General features: G+C 41.1%; 1 protein-coding gene across 2 annotated transcripts in view; it reads left to right on the plus strand.

Moving 5' to 3' along the window:
- Positions 1-4,228: 4,228 nt before the first annotated feature.
- The window catches only part of LOC105558932 (patched domain-containing protein 3-like), a 37,530-nt gene continuing 18,066 nt past the window's right edge, over positions 4,229-23,692 (plus strand). Inside the window, exon 1 of one of the 2 annotated variants that reach the window (XM_012006881.1) lies at positions 4,229-4,266. The gene's annotated coding sequence lies outside the window, so the exon portion shown is untranslated. Of the gene's footprint in view, positions 4,267-8,938; positions 9,165-23,692 lie in introns of those variants that run through there. The other variant, XM_012006880.1, reaches the window with a different exon arrangement.

Here is a 23,692-nt window from a genome sequence, read left to right on the forward strand (position 1 = left end):
TAGGTGATAACAAAACAATACAGAAATAAATTACAATTGTTTTTATTGTAATACGTGTATAATACATAGTATAATAAATAGTATTATACATGTGGTCCTCCTTAACTTATAATTTATAAATACAATTTTTATTAAAGATATCCAACGTGCTATCAACAAATTAGTGCTGTCAACAAATTCCATAAAATATCAATAAAAAAGTGAAATTAGGTGAACCGATCGGTTATACATTTTATACCAAAGTAAATAGCTTTATTATATTTTACATAACGTTATTTTACATATACAAAGTAAAATCTAACAAATGCCCTAATTAAGAATAAGACAGAGAACGAGACATGAGTGCTTACATCTATCATAATCATCGTGGACATGGACATGATGCTAAGCAGAGAAAAACGTAAATCGTGAAAACCTATTGTCTACATCCAGACAACAACTTTTCACGACTTACCGTTTTCTCTGTCTTATCTCACGTCCACGTCTACGATGATTATGATAAACGTAAGCATTCACATCTCGTTCTTTGCTATCACCCTAACCTTAAAAAATACTAAGCTCGCAGTACACAACCTATATACCTTAATACCTCAAATTATCAAACTATCAACTATCAAACAAAACTTTAAGAATTCAGAGATTATTAAGTTAACATTATAAATACCTGTAATGAAGTCATTTCCTTCCTATATTTCCAGGCACAGCCAAACCACATTAAACCTCCACAATATAATTACAATAGATGGAAGTGACAAATGGCGGTAAAAACGCGGGTGCAATTTTCAGAGTGCGAAGCGATTGGCTACGCGCCAAAGAGGAGCCATGTCCATGTGCACTCAGCGCCAATCACCGCCACGCTGAGCGCACAAATATAACACATTATACATGCCTCCACTTATTTAGTGCGTATCCGATCGCGTTCTAGAAGCTATGCGCGGGTATAAGATAATCTGTTTTCTTTTTGTTGAATTGAGAATGACTTGATTTCGATGTTTATTTATTAATGCTTTTAATGTATTGATATATGTATACATATGTACCGATGACGTCATAATGATGTCATTTTGACGTCACTGCAAAAAGCCATGATGAAAAATTGACCATTTAGAGTCACAATGATGTCATTTTGACGATATCTTGACTTTTTGTTCTCCTTGGGAAGGAGGTTATGTCGCTTCGCAATAGATGGAGATTGCGAGCAACACCGCACTGATCAAGTACTTAATAATTCGCGCATTATTGGTATCAACGAAAATAACATTATAAAATTTTCGTAATTAGAAAAAATTTTTTAATAGAAAATATAGTATTTTCATTATTTTTGAAACATTGCTGCAATATTGCTATCGAAAGTTTGCAATTTTATATCCCTGCAATGTCTCTGCAAGATTGCACTGCAATCTGCAAGATTGCGATGTTTCTACAATATAACTACTACCATCTGTGCTGTATGGGTACTTGAAAATTATAATTCAGAAGTGATTGCCTATTTTTCACCATATATAAATTAATACTTTCTATTTGCAATATTTTTAACGTTCTTTGAATAAATTCGCCACTCGCACGAATAAATTTTTCGAAGCTTCAAAGCTTCGAAGTTAACTTCGAACTTCGAAGCTTCGAAAGTTTGAATGTCGACGCCTTCGAAGGAAATCACCAGTCCTACACTGTAAATCGTGTAACGCGTAGTACCGCCAAATTCGAGGTACACGTTAAAATAAAATGTATACATAATTATGAGCCCACCAAAATAGGAGGGACAATATTTTTCACGGTACATTAGCACGAGGTACATGATATACGAGGTAATAATGAATATATGACGATCAGTTGGAGGATACCGTCTCCAGGTTACTGCTCGAGGTATCTATAAATTCGCAGTACATTTTTTAGGAGGTACAAATGGTTCCCGTACCTACCTCCTGAAGTAATACGAGGTACAATTGTACCTCCAAATGCCTGTCTCCATACCAAAGAGATAGCTTTTGTTATTATTTTCCTTCGTCGTGCCATACTTACGTAATCGCGTCGGCTAAAGACACGAAGTGTTTCATATCTGTTACATACATTATGGATGCGTTTTGTAATAAAGATATTCGAGGCATTTTTCGTGGCCAGTGCTAAGAATTAAATTGCGAATGTACAGAGTACATTCGCAAATTACATAATGTGGATCAATCTTCCGTTTTACGTCTATATTGTGGGCATCCACCAACAAGACATGTTTCTGTGATCGGCATTAATAATAAATAATGGACCTCCTCAAAATATGACTCCTAATTTCGAGGTACTATCTTCCCTCCTATTTTGGTGGACCTATATGTACCTCATATTTACGTATACTTTTTATTTTGACGTGTACCTCCAATTTTTGGCGGTACACGATTTACAGTGATAGTAAAATGTATGATGAACTTTCAAAAAACTCATAACATCTTCGAAATGCCACGTTGTCCCGCGGTTGCATGATTTTCAGGATAAATTAAAAAAACAAATTCCCTCCGTGTACAAGATACAAAATTCTCTCCGTGTATTTTATACCTTAGAATTATGAGAAAATTCTTAGGAGTGGTGCAATCCGTTAGGTCTACCATTAGAGTCCTGTAATGATAACAGTAGGTTAATTGTAATTTATCTATAAAGTGCATTTGTAAAGGTACAAGAATGCACCTTACGTATATGAAAAATCCTTAAAGGTATTTGTGGTATAACTCGTTGGGTTGATCGTTAGCCGTATCTTAGGATCCAGCCTATCCATTATGCTCCCCCTTCTACGTGCCGAAATGGGAGTAAACGTGATTTTCCCCAAGAATCTACCTGCGCAGGTAGGCAGCTCGAGAATCATTCTCGATATTGTGGACCAAAGGTCTCTGGACACCTGCTTCACAGATCAGGGTTGTGAAAAAAGACCCTTCTCAATTCCGACGACGTTCGTTCTTTATCGAATGAAACGTGGCGAATGCATTCCCAACCGATTTATAAAAATACCATCGGATAATGGAAATATCTTGGAAAGAAAATAAAAAATGTTTACTTCTTTTTAAACATGTAGTTTAAACTCTATGTAAAAATAGAGATATTTTATAAGCTGTTTTTACATTTAATATTCATGAATAGCTTCGAAAAAGTGAGTTTATATATATATATATATATATATATATATATATATAAAACCAGGGTTGGGAAGTAACTCGTTACTTGTAACGAAGTTACAGTTACAGTTACTTCTTTTTGGTAACTCTAACTTAACTTCGTTACTTTCTCTCCATCTGTAACTGTAACTTAACTCAGTTACATTTTTCGATAACTAGTAACTAATTTAATAGTTACATTAATAGTTACTTTATATATTTTTTCAACCTCCACAGATCGCATTAGGCCTTGCATTTGCGCATAAACGCCTTTATTGCCGCTTTACAATTCAGATGCAGATTCGATATTGTTATTTCTATTGCAAGGGAGTAACTGCAAAGTAACGATTCGTTACTTTTCGAGTAACTGTAACGCGTTACTTTTCAGAATTGGTAACTTGTAACTGTAACTAGTTGCATTGTTAGCGAAAAAACTGTAACTGTAACTAGTTACTTTTATAAAGTAACTTTCCTGTATAAAACCTAGTCGCACAGTTTAACCTAGTCGCACAGTTTAACAGCATGGAAGAGGTAAATGGCGTATAAACGGGTTTCTGAAACAACGTATTTTAATTGCAAACTTCTTTTTTTTTAGATCGTTTAATGGATTCCGTGGGCAAGCCGAATCGACCGCCCGGAATTAACGAAAAAGATACACGTTAAACCGCCCGCCGGGAATAAAATCGCGTTAGTCCGTTATGCTGAGTAAATCCTCGAGGAATTTTCCCGTAGTGGTAGAATATATCCGCAAATATATTCCTTATCGTGGCACGATCGAGTCGATCAAGCGCGAAAACGTGACGTAAAAGGAAACGCCAGGTCGCGGAGTGCAGTAAATGTGCTGCGGTAGCTGGGTCGGCTCCGGGCGACTTTTATCGCTCCCGTCGTAATCGGCAACGAGGGGTGGAAGGTCAGCCCGGGTGTCTTGACGTTCCCGGGCGAGATAATACGAGTATTTACGGCTTATCAATTTTCCTTTGTCCCTCTTAATGCGCGCCCGGCGCAGTTCGTTATCGCCGGCGTGCACGCGCGCGAGCTCGGTATATGGACCAGTTCGCTCGCTTTCACGTCACGCCGAAAAATAAAACTGCGTATTACACGAGGTATCACGGATGTTCGGAACGCCCGACTAACGGTACGTCGCTGAAAAAAGAAGAGAGAGAAACTTATTCACGATAAGGAGCGTACATAACGATAAGCAAATCGAGACAAGTTACTTACTTAACGCCGCGGAATAGCGTGTCAACAATGTACGCATAAAACTATACGTTTGACGATGACGTGAGGGAGTGAAAGAGGAAATTCAATCCACGGAAAAGAAACTGTGGCTGCCGCTAAAAACTGCATGTGACAACTGAATTGCAGTTGTAAAATATGAACAGCTAATATTTAGTCATGATAGCTAAACACTTTGCTACTGTGCTTATTGCATTAGGTGCGGCAGCAAACCGTTTGCTGTGGTTTAAAAATTATTAGTTATGGCAGCAAAATATTTTTAGCAAATCGTGATTAGCTTCGGTGGCGAACTTTTTTTCAGTGCACCTTCAGATTTTTTAGCATAACTTTGGTCAAAGCGCGTCGAATGTCTTCAAAATTTTACAGTATCACGGAAAGAAAAATGTAATTGCCGCTAAAAACTGCATGTGACAACTGAATTGCAGTTGTAAAATATGGACAGCTGATATTTAGTCATGATAACTAAACACTTTGCTACTGTGCTTATTGCATTAGGTGCGGCAGCAAACCGTCTGCTGTGGTTTAAAAATTTATAGTTACGGCAGCAAAATATTTTCAGCGAACTATGATTAGCTGCTGTAGCGAGTTTTTAATGAAAAACAGGGACACTCTTATTATTTTCACTAAATATAATTTCGCAAGATGCAATATTTCACGGCATTCTGGTTTATAAAAAGAAATTAGTGCGCGATAAATATTTACCAACTTTTTTCTCAATGTATTTACCGGGTCAATATTATGGTACACTGTATACAGAAATCTTAGAAAGAAGAGAATTCATAAAATTAATCGTCTGCGTCTCATGCGTCGATAAAAGCCAGGAAACATTTAAAACTAAAACTTTTAAAAATAAGCGACAGTCGTTTTTAGAAATGCGAAGGAAGTTATTTTTACCTCCTTGGTAGTTCCACAGTTTGACTTTCTCGGTGGCGTTTTTTTTATTTAAACCTCAATTATAAGACGCATCAATTCGCGTTTGATGGCTGCTCGTCAAAATTCCCGTGAGAAAAAATTGACATTTAACTAAAGGCACGCGTTAGGAAGCGTCAAATCATTTTCGTAATCTCTACCAGTTTCGCACGTAGGAAGCGCGTGTCAAGGCAGTCTTCTTTTTTGGAAGGACAAAAAAATTCGTTAATATTTATCACGCATTTATTTCTTTTTATAAATCAGGATGTTACGAAATATTACGTTTTGCGAAGTTATATTGAGTGAAAATAATAAGAGTGTTTCTTCATTAAAAACTCTTCCCCCCCCCCTCTCTCTCTCTCAATGTTTTATTAATTTCCAGATGATTTTTCGCCGGTATCCTCGACCTGATTAAATTCCTACGCGAGATCCGTTCGTCGGTTTATCTCGGCTAGAACGCAGAGGAGTTGCGATCGTCGTGATTTCGCGGCCGGAATGCCGTTCCCCCCCAAGATATCGGGCAATATACGGGAATACATATACCGGTCAGTTGTTCGCCCGGCCGCGACGCGCAGCGCGCAGCGACGTAACAAAGAACCGAATCGATTACGATCTTATTACGTAAATCAATGAAAGCGCGATTTCGTTTGACGCCGCCGCCACCGTGACGCTCCGCGAAACGACGGCCGTTTATGTGGATGCGCGCCCGCGCGACCGCTCCGGCAAGGAAGTGTCAAACTAGATAAGCGCGCGGCCACGTTCAATTACTTCCGTTTACCACGGATGCGGCCACGCTCCACGCGTTTGAGTCGCGTCGCCGATAGAAGATCAGCTCATCTCCCGAGATTGTACAGGGCGGTCCACAGGCCGCCGTCCGCCCGTCTCTCGCGCCTCTCGCACAGCCCTCTTCCTCGTCTCCGCCTTTCGGACGGCGCCGATTAACAGCTGGAGCGGTTAAATAATTAACGCGTTGCGTAAGGTTCGGAAAAATCCAGATATATACATACGAGTGAACGTAAGAGGCTCACGTAATTAATAAATCGCTAGATGAATATCAGAACTACAACGAGGTGTTCGTGTCATAATATTTTACGACACGAAATTCTGTGCACACGCAGATGTCAGATAGTTTCTTTCCCAATTAAGTAAACTGCCCGCCGATTATTTATTTGTCGTGAAACACAGCTCTCGTTAGAATGATAAATCCACGTGCTTAAATCGATTTAATTTTTTATGAGCAGCACCTGAACCCTAGTAGTACAGTGCGTTGGCTAAACATCGGCTAAACGTTGGTCCAATCCCGAGTCGAAATTTTCGCCCTATGTTGAACCTTTAATTTTATTATATAGCAGGACCTAAGACAGTAAAAAAAGAGGTCGGATTGCAAGTACAAAATTTACTCCTACTTAAAAACTGATAGCGTCGGAAATTTCTACTTTTGCCAATTTAGCATTAAAGCAGGTCCTTTTAAGTAGGAGCCAGAGTAAATTTTTAGAATTAAAGATTCAAGGGAGGAGTAAAAAAATATTATGTCATCAAAAGGTTATTGCTGGTCTATGTAGGTGTATAGATCAGCTAAGTAAATGTAAATTGTCCTTAAAAGTATCAAAATAGCACCAAAATTTCGACTTGGGATGTAACCAAAGTTTAGCCAGCGCACTGTGCTGCTGCACGGAGAGATTTTTCTCTGAAAATTTATCCTGAAAATCAGGTAATCGTGGGACAACGCGGCATTTCGAAGAATTTTATGGGAGTTTTTTAAAATTTGCCCGCACATCTTACTAGTAATTATAACAATACTGAGAATCTTTTCTTCGCCAGCGGTTAGTTGAAATAAAAACGTGATGGGGAAAAATCGACGTATCTGGCAATACTTTATTAAAGGAGTTACACAACGTTTGTCTGACTTTAGAATGTAATCAAGACGCTTTTCACTTGAAAAGGACCGGAATTCTCGGTCGAAACGTTGTGTAATTCCGTTAATAAAGTATTGCCAGTTACGTCGAATAATTTTTCCTATTACGTTCTCATTTCAACTAGTAATTATACTTAGTATGCATTCGATTGGTAAGTTGTACGGCGAAATTTAAGGAAACTCTCGTAAAGTTCTTCAAACGCCACGTTGTCCCACGTTTACGCGATTTTTAGGGTAAAAGAAAATTCTCCCCGTGCAGGGAAAGCACTGTATAAAGATTTATTGCGGAAGACATTGCATCGTCCGGAATTTGTACGATTAAAAAAGACGAAAGATAACGGGATAAGCGAGGAGAGAAATCTCTGTTAATTCGTAAACTCTTCGTACGATCGGGGCCAAATATTGTAGTTACTCTCTAAAATCCTACAAAAAGTATGAGCTACCGCGCTGTTGAATTTGACACGAGAGGTAGTCGCGACTTCTTCCACTCAATATGCCGTCACGTTTAACTATCACGTCTGGTCAAATTTATTATTTTAATACAAATTGTAGTTCCAAATACACCTACGTGTTACATTCTTCTCATTTTATGGTTTCTTTTAACCCCAATGTTCAATTGAATTAACGACGTATTGGCATGGGAGCAGTGGCACTGCTCGACGAGTCAAATTTCACTTCTGGACACCCTCCCTCAGACTTCGTCCTCTGTGTGACAATTTAAGTTCAAGTTTTCAAGTGGTTCATTAATTTTACGCGCGTAGACGAATTAATTGTATTGTCTAACTTCACATTTCCGGTAAATGCGGATGTTCTAGATACGAGAAGGCAACACTGGGAAAAATGTCCATCGGTTCCGATTACGTTTTCCGATTAAATTATGGATACGTCCGATGAAATTTATCCGATGAAGTGCTGCAGTTACCGATGAAATTTCATTGAAAAGCCGATCATATTTTTCATCGGATATACAATTTAATCGGATATATCCGTTTGTTATCATGTAATTGGATTATCCGATTATATTTAATCGGACATTTTTCTCAGTGAATGCCGAACACCTTAAGCTAGTTAAATACAAAAGAGCTTAAGGATAAGAAATGTACTACATAATATTTCGCGGGCGGCCGTTCGCGAACAAGAGCGGCAGCAAATCGCCGTCCGCTGATATCGGTAAAAGATATTTAAAAAAAAACAAACAAACAAACGGAGGTATTAATTTTTTAAGCGGCTTGCGGGAGCTTTCGGACGGCACCGCGGCTTTCTCTCGGCGAACGGGGAAACGGACTCCGGATTCGGGTGAGGCAATTTTGCGAAATTGACGAAACGCGAAGCGGACCGCGCTGCTCCTCTCCGCGACGCTTCCCGCGCGCGGATCACCCGCGTACGCACTTACGGCTTGCGCGCGCGGTGAGTGGACGAGCGGAGCGGACGCGCGCCGCGCCGCGCCGCGCCGCGCGCTCCACGGCTAGCAGGCACGAGGGCGAGCGCGAGCGTGAGCAGGTACGAGCGGAATCTCGAGCGACGCGCCGAGCAGTTCGTATCCCGCTTCCCGCCGACGACGTTCGGCACCGCGGCCGCCGCTCGCCTTCTTCACGCTCGCCTCGGCAAAACGAATCCTCGATCGACGATCATGACACGCGGACGGACGAGGACGTGCAGGTGAAAGACGTTTTTCCCCCCCCGCGCTTTTCCCCCCGCGCTCCCCCCTCCCCCCGCCCCGGCAGTCCGACCGAAGAGGACGAGAGAGGGACACGCGGCGAGGCGCCGCCGCGGGAAGAAGGAAGAGGAGGGATAAGAAAAGGGAAGAAGATAAAACGGGGGAGGAGAGAGAGAAGAAAAGGATCGATATCGGCTCGGATACCGCCGGAAGATCTTAGTTGGTGGTGACAAAGTTTATTGTGGCAAGAGAGAGAGAGAGAGAGTTTGTGGAAGAGTTTTTTTACGCGCTTCCGGCCCGAATCGAGGAGCACAAGGTAATTGTTCGCCGGCGGATCGATCTCTTTGGATCTCTGCGCGATCTCGCGACGACTGCAAGTGCGCGAGTGAGCCCGGAGCGCGCTCCTCTGCTTTCTCTTCGCGCCTCCCGTTAGAATCTTTGGTCCTTTCCGATCGACCGCGTCCTTCCGGCCGAAAACGCGGGAGGACGCGGCAAGTCGCCTTTTTTTTTTACGAGGACAACTTTTGCGGATTCGTATATATATGTAATTTTGGTTTTTCAAATCCTCCTCGCGCGCGACGTCGTGAAAGTAGATAAGACGTAATTGGAGGAAGCACGGGAGACGAAGGAACGCAATTAATACGCCGATTGAATATACCGATTTGCACATAATGCACAGCTCTTCCTCTTATCTCAACATCCTCCGCTACTTTTGGAATCTGAAAGACGATATGGGTCTACGTGCTCGCGCTTTTGAGGAGAGAAAGCAGAATGGAAATAATTTGTAGAAAGCGACGACGAGGAAAACGCGACTTGCCGCGACTCGCGGCAATTAACGGGCTCGGATTAATTGCACAATTCGTATATTGTTCGGCGAGCAATGACGCCTAAGCGAGCCGCAATCGTCCATCAGGCCGTCCGTAACGTTCGTTACGGAGTTAACACGCGACCACGATTACGGTGCAACCGGGGGGGGGGGAAAAAAAAAACGTAACGCCTGGCACTCGCGCGGTCGAATTGCCGATGGGCCGAGTTGAATTTTCCCTCCGAAGCTTTGCGAAACTCTCAAGTTCCCCAGCGCGTTCCGGCGTGGAAGGCAGCAAAGTCGCACTTTGCCGAACGTATTTCCAAGAAAATTCGGGAAAACTAATTAATAATCTAATTCGCGTTGCGTTTTCTCGTTAAAGTGTCCCTCTAAAACTCGCGGAAGTGCGTTCCGTGTAAACAGGAAGTGCTTTTGTACGATTATGTTATGCCCGCGCAGTTTAGTGCAAGCCTTAGTCATCGTTTACGGTGTTATAAGCCCCGCCGTCGACTCACTTTCGTGTTAACTCATTGTCTCAGAACCACTTATTATCTTATTAGAGGCCATTGTACCGTCTCTAAATAATAAAATGACGGCGGCCGTAGTGGGAATGGGTTGTTTCGAGGATCCACGGAAGTCGGCTTTTGCGGAGAAAAGAAGCAATCCCGCGTGTCACGCAGGATGCGCGAAATTAAATACGCCCTCGTGCCGGTGGTACGAATTTTTTGTGAGACGAGAAAACTTTCCGAGACCTCGCGCGTACGTCAAGACGAATCGCGCGAAATGGATTATCAGCGAAATCCCCTTTGGCTTTGAACTCGGGTGCAATCGTAAAGCCTGAGGAAACCGCTGTTATATGCAAAATCAATACCGTGCTGTGCGTATACGGTGCCGGTCAAAGTTATATCAGCTTCCGGTTTTTCTAGCGAAACTAGTTTCAAAGTGCACGAATAAAAAGTTGGAAAGTCGTGGTGTATTTTGTCAAATTTTATTGCCCTTCATGTACAAGATGTTGTCAGGTACATCGCTGAAAACAAAATTTTCACCGCCGGAGCTAATCATGGTTTGCTGAAAATATTTTGCAGCCATAAACTTTTAACGCACAGCAAACGGTTTCCTGTCGCACTTAATACAACGGGCACAGCGGCAAAATATTTAGCTATCACAACCAAACATTAGTTGTCCATTTTTACAACTAAAATTTAGTTGCCGCATACAATTTTTAGCGGCAGCTACATTTTTCTTTCCGTGATGCTGTAAAATTTTGAAAACATTCGATGCGCTTTGAGGAAAGTTACGCTAAAAGAATCTGAAGACTGAAAACAATTTTCGCTACCGAAGCTAATCATGGTTTGCTGAAAATATTTTGCTGCCATAAATTTTAACGCACAGCAAACGGTTTCCTGTCGCACCTAATACAATGGGCACAGTAGCAAAATATTAGCTACCATAACTAAATATTAGCTATCCATATTCTACAACTGAAATTTAGTTGCCACACGCAGCTTTTAGCTACGGCAGCTACATTGTTTTTTTTTTCCGTGTGATAATGTTGGCCGGTGCTGAATATATACATAATATAGCAGAGAGATTACGTGTTTAGTACAATTAGTTACAGTTGTAATAACTGCGTCGCCGATTACTTATCAGCTAGTAGCAGAAAAGCTATTTAGTATCAGTTTGAACGTAAAGTCCAAAAATGTCAATGGAGATACGTTGCTTCCCCCCCCTTCCCTCCTTCCTTTTTCCTTCTTATCCGCACGCGTAATCTCGAGCTGCGAATAATATTTACGCCTTATTCCGGTCACAATCCGCGCATTTCGCAACGGCGGGGCGTAGAGATCGCATGCGGCCGTAGAGAGAAAAAAAAAGTATCGCTCTCCAACAGCGGGTCAATCAACCGCGCACTGTTGATATATTCCTTGAACATCACCGTCCCCGTAACAAATTGTTGACCTCGGAGGGTCGGTGGGGAATTGCATATTACTGATCGGCAAATCCGTAGCGAGGGGACGCGCATGCTGATATTCGCAAGGGCCTCCTCCATCGATCGTTTTCGTCGCACCGAGAAAATCATTCCAGAGAGAGAGAGAGAGAGAGAGAGAGAGAGAGAGAGAGAGAGAGAGAGAGAGAGAGATTTTGATTTTCCCGCATTCACGAAAATTATTTCGACCAGCGTCAGGACAGCTAATTCGGGGATTATAGCCGGCTGTTCCTCCTTCTCGTTAGCACTTGAACAATTTCGGTTTGTAAATATGTCGTGATATATTTAAAAAATAAAACTCTTTTCAAGGCGCAACGCTGACGAGTTTCCAGTCACAGTAAAAAAATACAATGTTAACGTTAACATTTTTCACATGTCCCAAACAGTCCACTCTAAATTTTCGATTGAAATAACGTTCATCGCGTGCGTTGCTTTTTGACAAATTATAAATGTTAATTAATTAACACTGTACTTCAGACTTATGTTCTTTTAACGTTAAGTGCGATGCAATAAAACAGACAGAATAAGTAAACTGTACGAATAGTTACAAATTAGAACAGTTGAAGTAATTTTTAAGAAATGTCGACGCTACACTGAGAAAATTTTTCATCGGATAAACCTATTAAACAGTGTTTCCGATGGTTAATTTTTCCGATTACGTTTCCCGATTAAACTGTGGATACGTCCGATGAAATTTATCCGCTGAAACGCGCAGTTACCGATGAAATTTGATTGAAAAACCGATCACATATTTCATCGGATACACAATGTAATCGGATATGTCCGTTTGTTATTATGTAATTGGATTATCCGATTATATTTAATCGGACATTTTTCTCAGTGTACGTGTTTCGGTTGATTTTGTGAAATAGCTGTGTTAACAGAACCCGAGATAATATTCAATTTTTAAATGACATGCATAAAGTGTCAAGCTATTATGTTAACATAAATGTAACACACAAAACTGTTGCGGAAATAATATCTTATCGGTTTTACGTTAATTTTACATTGAAATAATAATGAAATGTTGGTAACACAAGGAAATCTTGACATTTCAACACATGATATTTTTACTGTGTTCGTAAACGAGAGAGTCTCCTCGACGGACTGTTGAATTCGAATAAGATCTACTTCTGCCGTTCGCGAGATACGGTACAAGGTTATTGATTGAAATCGAAAGGTCAGACCTCGCGCGACGAGGGAACCTGATGAATCTCTGCGAAAGTAAAATTACCCGTCAGGTGGTCTCGATCGGAATGTAGGATCAGTAAACAGCAAGAGAGTCATTAAGAAATGGAGACATTTATACGCCGCGATATTTTATATACAATAAAAAAACCGGTTGTAGCGATCAATCAAAACGTCAGGCAGTAATTTCAATGCGCTGACCACACCGAGCGCGATGGGGAATGTCGCGCGGTGTCGCGTCCTCCACGCGGACAGAATTTTTCTCGGAAAATTTACTTTGAAAATATATCTTGCCTCTATCTATGAGACGCAGCCTTTCTCTTGATGGTACACGGAGATAATTTTCTCTTGAAATTTATCCTGAAAATCGTGTAATCGTGGGCCAACGTGGCATTTTCAACAACTTTATGAGAGTTTTTCGAAATTTTACTAGTAGTTATACTTGGCATGCATTTCATTAGCACAACACTGAGAAAAATTTCTATCGGATAAACCAATTAAATAGTGTTTCCGATGGTTAATTTTTCCGATTAAATTATGGATACCTCCGACAAAATTTGTCCGATGAAATGCAGTTACTGACGAAATTTTATTGAAAAACCGATCATATTTTTCATCGGATATACAATTTAATTGGACATATCCGTGTGTTATTATGTAATTGGATTATCCGATTATATTTAATCGGATATTTTTCTCAGTGTACAATGTATGGTAAATTTTAAGAAAACTCTCATAAAATTCTTGGAAACGTCGTGTTGTCCCACGATTACACGATTTTCGGGAATGAGAAAATTCTTTCCGTGCCTCCATCCGCCAGTCACTCTGAATTTATCGCGATCCATCCACCGGCTCGATTTACTGCGACTATCGTCCGGAGATAATCTCTTTTTTTCTTTCGTCAAAGCACCGCCGTATTCGCCGTCCGTGTCCATCGCGCGCAGCGATTCCACCGCGCCTCGACCGGCGATCGCCGGACGCAACTGGAGCGAGTGCGAAATTCGTTTTCGCGTGCTGTCTCCCGGCGAAACCGCGGCGGAGCCGTGCGTGAGATCGGACGAGCCAGGGACTCGACTCCTCAATTCATTCCAAGGAGAAACGAAGATTCTGGGCTCCTACAGAAAAGTTGCAAGTTGATTGGCTATTCGTACGGTTTTCAGCCCATCGACTTTCAACACTTTTCTGTAAGAGTAAAAATTTCACATACTTACGTTTCTCCTTCGATTGAATTCAAGAGTCGGGTCCCCGGAGCGAGCGCGTATAAATTATGTTCGATGCGTTCGCGCGGCGGACAGTGTTTTCTGGAGGATTCAAATGGACCGCGACGCGCGCGCGGGGACGCTTGCGCAATCTATCTATGGAGAAAAGCGAACTCGTCGGGAAGAGAGACAGAGAGAAAAAGAGAGGGAGAGAGAGAGAGAGAGAGGACCCTCCCTCGGCCGTCCGGTGCCGTTCCTCCGGGGTACGCAACCATCGCGCGCGTGCACACCAACACGTCGCCGCGCGCGGCCGATTCTCTGTAACCGATAAATTAAACACACGGGATATCTCTTCCGGTTCGAAAGCACGCGACTGCGCACGACGCGGCGCGGCGCGGCGCGGCATTTTTCGTCGAAAGAAATCGAGCGGGCGATCGGGAGGCGCGTTACACGCCGCCGCCGTTCGCCGCTCGCCGCTGGCGAACGTCCGTTCCCCAGCGGGGAAATGTCTCATTGTTCCATCCGATAATAATGATTCAAATCGATGAGTCAAATTGTAAACTCAGCGTCACCTCATCCGGCGTAGCCGCCGAAGCTCTTGGTCCCGTTCTCCTCCCGTAAAGCAGTCGCGCCCCCACCAGCAAATTTTGCGCCGTCAATTATATCTTTATCTTGAAGTCCCTTCCTCGTGACCGAGTTAATTTTCTATCTTTTTGTCGATACGATGTTTTTTTTCAGCGATAGAATGCTCGATCGCTCCCTAGTAGCACAGTGCGTTGGTTGCACGGGGCAATGTTCGTGCACTGTGCTACTGGCAGTGTTTTACGTAGATAAAGTTGAAATCATCTAGATAAAGATAAGATAAGACATATAAAATTGTATCTTAGATAAGATATAGATTATTTATTTCTAGTTTATCTAGATAATAGATGAAATTATAAGCATTTTATCTAGATGATTTCAAGATAACGTTGCTTTAAAAAGTAATTAAAGAAAAAACAAAAACAATTATATTTCTAAATCTATTAAAAAAGCAGGATTATATTTAATTGGCTCGTAAAAGAATAATGTACAATTACATTTATAAAAATATTGCAATAGTTGTGCACAATGTATTGAGAAAATTTAATTTACATATAAAAAATTACAAATATTCTAACGGATAATGCTACAAATTTTAATGCTAAATCATTTAGATGCTTTAGCATCACATATGAAAACTGTGATCAAAATTGACTCACGTTAGAAGCAAATAAAGATTTGAACAGTATGGAATAGTGTGAATCAGATTCAGATATTGAAACTAATAAATGTGAAATATTAATTTCTTCAAATACTAATAATGTTGTACATGGAAATGATAATTGTTTGTATGAATTTCGGATAAACTAGGAAATGAAATTATTTACCAATGATAAATAATGGGTTAAACCTATAGCCACGAAATACTGAGTTCTGCTGAATGCAACCATTATCTTAGATAATTTCAGACAGATAACGTATTTTTAAATCTAAGATAAAGATGTAGATAATACGTTTCATTCTTATCTAGATAAAGATGAGATAAGGAAACAGCCTTATCTAGATGATCATCTAGATAATTTCATCTAGATAACAGAAAACACTGGCTACTGGGGTTGGGTCTTTTTAAATTTTGTAAATGGGATACACGTGGGTCATGAAAGGGTTGATTCTATCATATCTCTGTGTAATTCGTTTTACATTCGACATGTTTATCGAGCAGATTGAAAAGATCTGTTATATCCCTAGTAGCTACACAATACATTGGCGCAATATTGGTTTAATATTGTATCAATATTGGACCAATATTCTTATTACATTGTATCAATATTGGACCAATATTCCCATTACATTGTGAAATATTGGCCAATGCACTTCGATATAAATTTAATATTATATGTATAATTATTTTCGTGCAATATTTACATTTATTCCATGGCCAGCATCGGCTTTACGTTGGACAATATCGGCCAATGCGTTTCTAATGTAACCAACATTGGACCAATGTTTAGCCAATGTTTTAGCCAATGCACTGTGCTACCAGGGACTACCTTTCAATATTAATTACGCGCTCTTAAGCTGCGTAAATTGTAAAATATACGTGTGAATACTCGCTGACAAACTCAAAGATTTCATAGCCGATTTCGCAAAGAAAACCAGCGGTATTTATATGATTTATACCTGACCTCGTAAACATGTGTTGCCTCAGAGGGTTGTCACCGCGAGTAAATGAATCTTGTAAACGCGCGACTTTGTGCGAATAAGCCACTCGAAAGTCGCTATCTCAAAATTCTGAAGAAAATATCGGAGGCACTTCCCTTCTACGTACGTAGATGTCTATCTAAACCTCAGCTTAGTACAGTTTTCAACTCTGGATCGCGTCGGTCGTCTACTTACTTGATCTTAAGTTGATAACAATCGCAAGACTATTCATTATAAATTTATGTCACGGTAATAAAGTTCACTGCGGTGTAGAGAGCAACATAATTCACGCTCGCATGCATGAAGCAACCGAAGCGTCAACTTTTTCCTAGCGAGAAGCGAATACCTCCTGAAGAATTTCTTTTTATGTACAATCGAGGCGTCGATCGAGGATTTGCCTTATTATGCTACTGCGTGGCCTTAGGCGCAATCAAATTATATCTCGATGAATATTATTTTCATAATTAAACCATCAACCGGAATAGCAATAATAATAATAATAAGCAACTTTGCATGCCGAGAGATTTGCGTGCTTTTTGCTACTGGCATCAGTTTCGTGTTAAAATGTAGGCTCTTTATTAAAATGCGTCGCTTTTTAACATTTGCGATTCGGATTTTCGGACTCAGGGTTGGTTTTGGATTAACATACACGTCGCTTTGCGTCTTCAGTCTATAACGTGTGGAAAAAGTCGACGATGTCGGAGGTGTAGAAAGGTGTGCAATGGTGCAAAGGTGGGTTCCGGTCCGCTAGCGCACGTGCGATAACGCGCTTATAAATATGCGCGACGCACGCGAGTTATAAAAGCTCGATTTACGTACGTCATTTTAAGAAACGCAACCTTGTCCCGATTCCCTTTCTGTAATGATCGCTAGCAATGATGGACAAGCCGACAAGCGATTTTGCAATAGTTCGCGGCTTTGAAAACAAACAGCGAAAAAATAAACAAGAGAGAAAAGAATCGAGCGTGTGCATTGTGGCGCTCAACCCTTTCGCAGACGACGAGAAGCGTTGAGGTCGAACGGACGTGTGCACTTGTTATTGCATCCGTTTGCAACTTCATTAACGTTTCGGAGCGTCATCAAGTATCTTCCGATTAAGATAGTTAGGTAAAAAATGATGACAGATTTTCTTTAAACTTGCAGCAAAACTAATTCAGATATCAATACGTACACTGAGAAAAATGTCCGATTAAATATAATCGGATAATCCAATTACATGATAACAAACGGATATGTCCGATTAAATTGTATATCCGATGAAAAATTTGATCGGTTTTTCAATCAAATTTCATCGGTAATTGCATTTCATCGGATATATCCATAATTTAATCGGAAAACGTAATCGGAAAAATTAACCATCGGACATACTATTTAATTGGTTTATCCGATGAAAATTTTTCTCAGTGTATGTGCGTAAAGTTTGGGTTTGATTTGCCGTATAGTTTCTGAGATATAATCACTTAAAATTAACTGTTTTTAACATTTCGCTTATCGCCATTGGCTGCTGAGGTATAAAACCTGACACCTGGACGTGCATTTGTCAGTAGCAAAAAAATCTATAATAAGGATTGAAACAAAAAATGGAGCAAAAAGTAATTGAATGTTTAAAGAAGTGCGTGTTGAAATTTCAACGACGCTGACCGTACGGTATCAGAGTATGACAAATCCAAAGAAACATTTGGCTAGACCAACTTTTTCGTGCACGGTAATGCTTTGCGGATGTGGCAACGTAATTGTAGGTAATGCCATTCCCTTTGCTTTTTGGTTAAGTGTCCTTTGCGTTTTCGCTTCTGCTCTAACACTTTCTTTTTTATAAGACGCCCTTTATATCCTAACTGGTTTTCCATTATGATAATTAAAATATCTTTTCACAATTTATCGCATTCACAATGAAATGCGATGTCCCCACGATCAACGCTCTGCAAACACTACGCAATTCAGAATACTATTTCATTTTCTGTAACTCTTGTTTATTTTATCGGCTTTTAATATTCTAGAAGAAGCAATAGTGTTTAAAAATCTGTTCTTAAATTTAGCATAAAAGAATTCATTGTCTACCTTAGACAACGTTTATTAAGCAGCGCTTAGTCGTAATTGCTAATTTCTTGACATGACTTGTGTTATACTTTCGCGAATTTCCAATCATTACGTCTGATTTTCCTCGATCTACGATTTAATCTTTGATCAACTGGTGGAATTGATTCTTCCGTAACGAAAATATTAACGAGAATGAAATCTGTGTGTCATATATATAATACTTTGCTCGAAAAAGTGATAAAATAAAAAGAATAGCAACATTAAAAACTCGAATTACGATGTTGGAAAAATGCGAAAGAGCTAAATTTGCAAATATATTTGCAAGTTAATAATGAGCCGCGATTCTCTGCTTGAAAATGGGGAACTTTGTTGTCCAATTGACCAACCCACTAGCTATGGCTGCAATCATTTGAATATATAGGTTTAGATAAATATACCAGAGATCCGAGAATTTTTCGAGAAAAAATTGTTGCTTCGCATTTAAATCTGCTCGTACACACGTAAAGATTTCTTTTGGAAATACCAGTTTTTTGTATGCTAAAGGACTCGAATTTCATGATAAATATTACAATCTTCGGAATTTACCTTTCTTTCGTATTTTCTTTGAATCTCAAGGTACACCTTGAATATTACCGCGACACACAGATCAAAAAATTTCGACATACACAAATTTAATAATCACAAAAAAATACTTCCACTCCAAGAGCCTTTTGAATTTTAAAACCAAGTTAGCGAAATTATTTACTTTTCATCGACCGATTCGGATGAAGAAAGAATAAACAAATGAGAATAATTTAAACCGTTTTCATGCGCAAGCCGTCGCGAGGTAAATACGCAATGTTAACGTACGAGATTGCCCCGCGATCGTAGGGTGCTCGATCTCTTATAATTCACCGTCGATACGTCGAGATCGTCTCGCCGAGATAAAAGTCGACAAGCTCCGGAGAGGAGCTGCCATTGAAATTACGATCGCACGCCGTGGGATCCCTGGCATACTCGCAGCCTTGGACGATTACTTTCACATACACACGTACATACGCAACAAATATTACATTTTTATATAGTTAGTAACTCATTTAAAATTAAAATCAACTGGGCGGCACGCAGGATAGTTCACTGTGTACGGTGGGGCGGCAAAAAATTGTATTATTGTCGCCGCAATTGCGATGCCGTGATTGCGACGGCGCCATTGCACCGGCTCGCCTTCGAGGGGGAAAAAAGGACGGACTTGCCGCGGGCGAGCGAGTTCCCGCGCGGGGGTCTCTCCTATTCGGGGCGCTCGCGGGGCGATCTCCCGGGCACGTTACTTTCGTAATTTTGCCGCCGAAGTGCCGCATCTCGATCGACACGCACCGGCGGCTATTGCGCGCCGGCTATTTTTCTCCGGGCATAAATCTCCGTGTGTCACTCTCACTTTCGTTTTGCGTAAGGTACATCCGGGATATATCGAACGAAATGAAGTCGTTCGCCGCGAGAGCATTGCCTGAGAGTTCAACTACTGGAAACGCGCCGGGGATCACGTAATCTGTTCTTCTTTTTTTTTTTATGAAATCGCGCGATCATCTCGGGCAAACGGACGTAAGAAACGTCGGGGGGCTATCGGTCGGTGGGAGGGGAGGGGGATTTAGCGGTTCGCAACGGTTTCAAGAATCGAGAAGCCTGTGAAATGTTGATCCTTTCACGATCGCCGAGACGTGTAAGTCCCGCTTACATTTCTTCCCCCCCCCCCCTCCGTTTCCTTGGGATGCTAGTGTCCCACTTGAAGCAAAGTAAATAAATAAATAAATAAATCGCGCCTGAAAGGATTAAACGCGCAAGACTCTAATTGACTTTCCCTTGCAAGAATCTGAGATCTTACATTAAAGATTTAGACCGTGCGGCTAATCTCTCCGGTTGATCGAGCGGTTTCCGCGAAGTCGTGGGGAGCGGTGAAATTACGAAACTGTCCGCGATGATAGGCGGAAAATCCGCTGTCCAGCAAAACCAGAGTATACAGTCCTTGCGACGACAAAGAAAGAAAGAGAGAGAGAGAGAGAGAGGGAGGGGGGAGACAGAGAAAGACAGGGAGAGACAGGGAGAGACAAGGAGAAACAGGAAGAGGCAGGGAAAGACAGGGAGAAACAGGGAGAGACAGGGAGAGACAGAGAGAGAGAGAGGGGGGGAGGGAGAAAGGGAGAAATGCGATCGAGGGCGTTAGGGACGTTTAGAGAGGGCTGCGGCGAGCAAGACGAACGAAAGTGCCGCGCCGCGCCGCGCCGCCTGTAAATAACGAAATGGAAAATTCTCTCCTTAGTCACGGCATACTTTCACATCGACACGCTGCACTTGTTTATCGTTAAAGGCAGAGAAGAATCGGACGTGCGTCGGGCGCACGTCCGTTCTTGGGCACGTGCGTAGGCATTTACGTAGCCTGCGTGCGCCGCGCGTGCCGAGAGCGCGTAAACGTGAAAGGTATTTTACGAAAGGACAAGGGAGGCCGCGGCTACTAATCGGCGCCGCGATTGCGACAAGCGGGAATGCTGTCGGCGAATAACGTCGCTTGCCATTAGTCATTTACCGTTGGTTATTATAGTACACCGAACGATGCAAATTACAATGATAATGATAATATCGTGCACGCTCGCCGGTCGCCGCGCGGAATCGAATTCGGCGATAATCAATGAATTCCTTTACGTAACGCGCGTATCGCTCCAATCGTACGCATTAAGGTCGCGTGAAAAAAAAAATTGCGTCAGGATAATGGGTGACGCGTGTTGAATACGGGCCGCTCCCGCTAATTGCACGACATTTGCGCAAACTCCAGATGTTACTTTCAAACGCGAGTGTTCCAAACAAATCGTTTCCCGTTAGCGGCTAATGAGGTGGATATAAACGGTAGAATTGATTCAGATAAATAATAACGAACGGCGACGTAACGTTCGCGTAATATTTCAATCGCACAATGGCCGCGCGTGTACTTTATCGTCCACTAAAAGCTTTGATTGGCATTCAATTTTCCTACCCGTTACGACTCATATTTTGACAGCGGTAATAATATTCGTAACGAGAAGAAGGACGAGGTCGGTGCGCGAAATCACGCTAAATGTAACAAATATCAGCGGCGGAAATCAATATCGCGGCAACGCCGAGCGAGCGGAATGGTATCTTAAAATTAAAAACTCGCTCGCCGATTCACTTTCAGCCACTTGTGCGTACTTCGCCAGCTAGTCTCCAGGAAGTAATCACTCTTATGCTTGAATATACTTTCCCTGTGTTGCCGCGAGTTTTTATCCGTGTAATTTCATTCCCACTGAGTCCATCGGCTATTATTATAGTAATATTAGAAGGCAGTGCAAGGAAAGTTGTTTTTATTAAGCACGAAACTGATTACGAAACTCGAGGGGTAACAATGATTGTCAATAAACATTACTTCTCTATACCAGATATTTACGACTAATAAACAATACTTCCAGCAGATATTTACGACGAGCGAATGACAGAAAATAACACGTTTGATAATAAATAAAATGTGACTTGTCTTCATTACTTTTGTTATTAAAAGAATTCCCCCCCCCCCCGGCAGGTCATTTAATGTTGTACTGAGCTAATTACGTCAATTGGTTTCGGTTTGTCTTTCGATGAAAATTATTACGTGCGATATTTCACGAGTCGAGGCGAGGATGCGCTCGGTAAATCTCAACAATTAGAATCCCGCGAGCGAACCGTTAAGGTTTGCCTTGCATTTTACTGCCATTTAGAACCTCGGGATCGTTACATATTTTATTAGTTCAACGAGCCGATAATTTATTGCTCTGTAAATATTTTTCTATGTAAAAGAGATACACTTGTAATAAAAGATCTTTAAGGAATAAAGGACCGATCAACCTCGGCAAGCTCAACTTAATCATATTATTTATCTTTAAACGGAAGTATTCTTTATATATTTTATATATATATATACACACGGGATTATCATTACGTGTTTTTGTTATTCTTTGAACAAAGTTCTTACGCTGCGTGCACCGGAGTGCGAGGGATTTTTACTGTGCAAATCCACAGACTTGTTTTCGCTGCCTCAGATCATCCACTTCTGACGTGATGTGCACAATTTTAACTTCAGATTTGCGGCGTGCGGCAAATTTCTCACTATCGCAACATTTCATTTCCGCTCGTTCTTATCAACGTCGTTGCGATATTATAATCCTCGAAAGCTCTTTTTTATTCAATCGCACTTGACGTTCCGATGATAGGTCACGCGAACTTTTTCTCGTATCGCCGATTACGTATATCTTCTTTACTTTTCCATTTCGCAATTCTTTGGCCGTTTTACTTCAGCGAGTGCAAGACTTGTAAAATTTATCACGGCCCCTTCCGCTGGCTTTTAAATGCGCGATATGAATATGGGTTTGTAAATTCCAACCGCGAGACCATTTCGCCTTCTTCCTTCTTTCTTGCCACAAATTCTTCTGTATCTGCACTGGCATCTCGGCCACTGCAGATACTACATTCTACAAATTCCTGTACACGGAAATTATTCAGCGCATACGTTCGATATCGATGATATTATTGATTGCCGGAAAACGAGCAGTTTCCTTGGCTCATAACCGCTGGTGAAACATTAAGAAGATAGTGGCGAGCGTCCTAGTGACCCAAAGATAATAATCTGTCGTCACAGCACACGTACTTCGATCTCTGTGGAGCTCTTCGCTTGTAAAGAAGATGATACTGAAACGAGACGGTAATTAAGACCAAGCTGTACCGGGCGATTAAAGCCAGTTTATAGTAACACAGATTGTTGTCCAGTAAAGCGTTCTTGTTGTTTTGTTCTTAACTCGATATAATTGCACGTACAATTTCGAGAAGGGGAAAAAAAACATTATGTTTATCCAGTGAGTCACTATTTCCAACTTTCTCAACTCCACTTCTCTAACGATGCAAATAAACCGACGAAACTATTTTAATTGCGTCTGTTATTAAGGACAATGACTTTCGGCCGGTATAACCGCGATTATCGGAGCTATTTATTCAGCTCAAGTCAAAGTTGCCCACGCCGATAAAATCGCGAAACATTTGCTCCGCGGCCTCTAACGCAACGAGATGTGTAAACAAGATCATATATAGGGGAACCTGGGGCATAACGGAACGGCGGGGCATAATGGGATATGATCTATAACTTTTTACAGAAGTGCTGATATGTATTGAAATATTTTGCAATTATTGCTATTAGATGATCCTTATCGCATGCTGTTATCAGTTGTCATGTTATTTTTAACTGAATAATGCTATAAATTTTTTAATGCGTTCGCTGCACTCTCCGTGACTCGCTTATAATTTCGTTGATAGATCAGCATGAGGTAACAATGATAAAATTCTATTTTTTATTACCATAAGTAATTTTACGCTATTAAACAATCTTTTCTAGTTACTTT

Source organism: Vollenhovia emeryi, unplaced genomic scaffold (assembly GCF_000949405.1).
Source record: "Vollenhovia emeryi isolate VEMERY1.0 unplaced genomic scaffold, V.emery_V1.0 DF939304.1, whole genome shotgun sequence".
Classification (NCBI taxonomy): domain Eukaryota; kingdom Metazoa; phylum Arthropoda; class Insecta; order Hymenoptera; family Formicidae; genus Vollenhovia; species Vollenhovia emeryi.